Raw genomic sequence first — 4,772 nt, 5'->3', positions numbered from 1 at the left:
CGAAGAGTTCAGACGCATCACCACAGTTTCTTTGGTGGAGACATTCATGCTGAAACTTGATGAGTACACACCAGGTCTTTTGCAGCTTATGCCTGCCAAAGGAGGAGCTGCTGGTTCCAAGATGAGACCTCTGCTGGACACTTTGAATGACCTATGTTATTTGACTTTTTTCACAAATATGTAATTATGGAGGGCTGCAGTGGGTAGCAAGAAGGTCCTGGGTTCAAATCCCGGCCCAGGGTCTTTATGCATGGAGTTTGCATGTTCTCCCTGTGCATGTGTGGGTTCCCCCCAGGTACTCCAGCTTCCTCCCACAGTCAGAGAGCATGGCTGTCAGGTTAATTGGTCTCTCCAAATTGTCCTTAGGTTTGAGTGTGTGCGTGGTTGTTTATCCTGTCTGTCTCTATGTTTCCTTGTGATTGGCTGTCCAGGGTGTACCCAGCCTCTCACCTGTTGAAAGCTGGAGAGAGGCATCAGCCATGTTTTTGTTTTTAAGGAATTCAGTCTTAATGTAAGTAAATCACTCGACTTAGTCTTTTCACTAAATTGTATCTCCCTACAGACACAGAGCATCGAGAAGAAAAGGGATCTCCTTATCTGCTGCCTCATTAGCTACCTCGGGGAAAGACAAGAAGATCTTTTTCATGACTGCCAGGTTTGTCATATTGATAACAGTTCACTTATTAACTCAAGGGATCCTAATGTTCTTCTCTCCTGTCCTCTCCTATCCCCTGTTCTCCCCTTCTCTATCCATCGTGTCCACTCCCCTCTTCAGATCAACTGAAATATATTGAAAAAGCATCTTAAATAAAATAAAACATGTGTATGCTTTTTGTTTCTTTCTTTTTAACACGTAGGAATGTGAGGATTACACAGACAATATGATGAAGGTGATCGTGATCCACAACATCATGGCTGAGGAGGATCCATCAGATGTGTCCATTGTGATTGAGGGAAACCAAGTGATGGAGGGATGTGGAAGCCGAGCAAAGGCATGTGTACTGCTGATGGGACTGATATATGCCCTCAACCTCGAATATCCGAAGGAGCTGAAGAACACATCTGACACTTTTCAAAAACTGTTTTTGGAACTTGACGGGGCGAAACTACTGAAAAGGGTCCACGGCCTCAAAAATAAGCTTATGCAATGCACACACCTTTCCCCTCTTGTTCCCAGAGGACATAGCTTGGTGGAGCTGTAATTTTTCTTCTGACAGCAAGCACAGAAACTATTGCATGTTGGTGTTAGTGTTCTGTTCTATCTGTTTGATAACGTACATGCACAGAAACAACTTGTAGAGTTTCTGTGCTTTTGGCTTTTAAAATGGACTGAGTGGCCTTTGAAAGTGTTGTCTGCATTAGCTGTTGTGTTGCACTTTATTCTGTATTTTTATGGAATAAAAACTTTGAGATGAGGAACCATTTTTTTTTTTTTGGGGGGGGGGGGGGGGTGCATTTTACCTTATATGAATAGGTAATGTTTATCAACTGATAATAATTAAATTTTATTAGTAATTATCAGGTATTACCAACTAGCAAACATGAGATAATTTTACCTCATTTCAATGAGTAAGCAGCTGTTGAATGTATACATAAATATGGGGTAAATTTTACCCAATTTAATTAAGTATTTCATAGCTTTTTATTGAAGTTATTTTATACACAATATATTGAACTAAATCTACCCCAAAAAAGTCAATGCAAATTGTTACCTCAGATTTATTGGGTAGATTCTATAGATGACTTCTTACAGTGTACTGTCAAAGGAGGTAACACCTCAAATCTGATGAAACACCTGGCGACGCATAGTGTTTTTTTAAAAGCCGAGAAATGCGCCGTATTTGATAGCTTGCTGCGAGACCTCACACCGAGCACATCTACTGCGGGTGTGGTGCCTGTTATCGGACCCGGAGTCAGCAACATCCCCCAAAAACCCGAAGAGGAGAGTCCTGGCCCCTAGCCCTGCCAGTGTAGCAGAAATGATGAGGATGATGATGCAGCAGCAGCCGTTCTTCTCTGCGTGAGTAACTTCATGTTGTTCGTGTGTAATTTACGTTGAGTAGGCTAACCACGTTATTACATTAATGCATGTAAGGTGAACTAGCAAACATCATCATAGCTACATGCGGCTGTCTTCTTGTTTGATGGCAGATGCTCCCTTCACCCTGGCCAAAAAGGCTAAAATGACCAAAGAAAAAGTGGAAAACAGTTAAACATGAGAGGTTTTTGGACAAAGTTTGTGTTTTTCCATTGTTTAAGCACTGCTTCCAGCCAGGAGTGATACCATATATGCCCTATAGCTGCAGAGAAGACTAACATTGTTATCTTTTTACAAAAAAAAAAACAGCTGAACATGAGAGGTTTTTGGACAAAGTTTGTGTTCTTCATTCTTTAAGCACCAGTTCGAGCACCGTTTAAGCACCGGCACCGTTTCAAAAGTACCGTTTTGGTACTGGTATCGGATAAAACCTAAACGATACCCATCCCAGGCGTGAGTTAGGATTTGCAAGATGGTAGTGAAACCTACTTTAATTTATGGTTTGAAATGATAGCACTGTGCTTGTGGCAGCATAGCTGAAGATGTTAAGATTTATATTGGGAGTGACTAGAATGAAAAAAAAATAGAAATCAGCATATCAGACAGACAGTTCACGTGGAGTAGTTTTGGGACAAAGTAGGAGAGTCAAGGCTACGATAGTTTGGACTTGTGCAGAGGAGAGATAGTGGATATAATGGACAACGGGTGTTGAATTTGGAGTTGCCAGGGAGGAGCCAAAGATGAAGAACAGATACATGGATGTTGTGAAAGAGGACATGCAGAGGGTTGGTGTGACAGAGGAGGATGCTAGGGAAAGCGGATGATGTAGGCAGATGATATAGAGACCGCTGGAAGAAGAAGGTGTCATATACTGGGTTATGTTAGTGCCTGTGTTGAGCTGTGGGGGGCATTGCGGCTTTACGCCATCTGATATGCTTTTGCGTTAGGGCTGCCTAGTGGGAGTTTTATTCTTAGCTGTCGTACCTGTTGTTGTGTTGTTAGAACTGATGCTGAGCACATATGGAAGAAATATAGTATCATCAGAATTCAAGTATTTTTAGACATTGAATTTATGACACTGAATTTTTATCCTCCAAATTTCCCTGCAAAAATATTCACCTGCAAAAATTCACCTGCAAAAATTCACCTGCAAAAAATTCACCTGCAAAAATTCACCTGAAAAAAATTCACCTGCAAAAAATTCACCTGCAAAAAAATCACCTGCAAAAATTCACCTGAAAAAAATTCACCTGCAAAAAATTCACCTGCAAAAAATTCACCTGCAAAAATTCACCTGAAAAAAATTCACCTGCAAAAATTCACCTGAAAAAATTCACCTGAAAAAAATTCACCTGCAAAAATTCACCTGCAAAAATTCACCTGAAAAAATTCACCTGAAAAAAATTCACCTGCAAAAATTCACCTGCAAAAATTCAACTGCAAAAGTGATGAACTTTAATGACCCAAGCCAGAGCAATCAGCACCAGATCGAGTCGAGTGGCTCTCAGCCAATTAAATTACGCTGTTTGATCACATGACACCGTTAGCCAGCAGTGTGTCTCCTAAAAGAGAGCTGTTTAAAGGTGAGTGATTAAGTTTTTCTCCTAAATAGAGATCATTACAGAACGCCTAGTCCTACTTAAAATCCCATTTATTATTATTTTTTTTTTTATCATCTACTCGAACTAAGGAAAACGTTTGACTAACTCAAAGACAATTTCCACGCCTCCCCTGCCTGACTGCAGAGGCAGTTTTGAATTTAGGAGCGCCAAGATGGCAGCGGCAAACCCTGGCGGCTCTCCGGTGAGTATATATATTTTTTTATCTTCAAGTTTGTCTTTTGAAACCTTAATTTTATTTAAATCCGTTGCTCACGTATAAAGTACACAGACGGGGTCTTTGCTCAACTCGTCTGAGGCGTGTCTCACTAAGCGCTACATGCTAGCATCCTGCTAACCGAGCTACCCTTTACATGCTGTGCTTTAGAAAATAGGATACTCGTTAAAAAAAATACTCCGCAGATATTGATAGATAGACGAACACTGCAAATATAATGTTGGAAAAGAGAACGGCCTTTGGTGAAGGGGTAAAATACACCATGAATAAAGCCATAGAGTGAATGGCTGCCATGGTTGCAGAACAGCCTGATTTAATGACAAGAATGGGGAAGAGTGAGGTGAAGTGAACCACAGCCACAAAACACGGTCAGACAAGGCGGCAAAAGGGCAGTGATCTGTCCGTCAGTATGAAGTTGGTGTGTGCTTTGGTGAACAAAAACTCCAGACTGGTAGCAGGAAGATGGGAGACTCGTGTTTCACTGGAATAGTGGTGAATTAAAACATCCTTTGTTGGGGACATTTCGGTGTAAATGCATCCATACAGGCAAGACAGAGGCAGACTAGACAGTGAAGAAAACAAGGCAAACATTAGAAATATAAAAACGGAAATATAGGATGAGTCGGGGATGAGTTCCTGCCCCAAGTGGAGGAGTTCAAGTATCTCGGGGTCTTGTTCGCGAGTGATGGGAGAAGGGAGCCGGAGATCGACAGACGGATTGGGGCTGCAGCTGCAGTAATGCGGACGCTGCACCGGTCCGTCGTGGTGAAGAGGGAGCTGAGTGTAAAAGCGAAGCTCTCAATTTACCGGTCGATCTACGTCCCTACCCTCACCTATGGCCACGAGCTGTGGGTAGTGACCGAAAGAACGAGATCGCGGATACAAGCGGCAGAAATGA

The sequence above is a fragment of the Rhamphochromis sp. 'chilingali' genome (assembly GCF_963969265.1).
Source record: "Rhamphochromis sp. 'chilingali' genome assembly, chromosome: 22".
NCBI lineage: Eukaryota > Metazoa > Chordata > Actinopteri > Cichliformes > Cichlidae > Rhamphochromis > Rhamphochromis sp. 'chilingali'.
Note: the sequence above shows the minus strand (reverse complement) of the source record.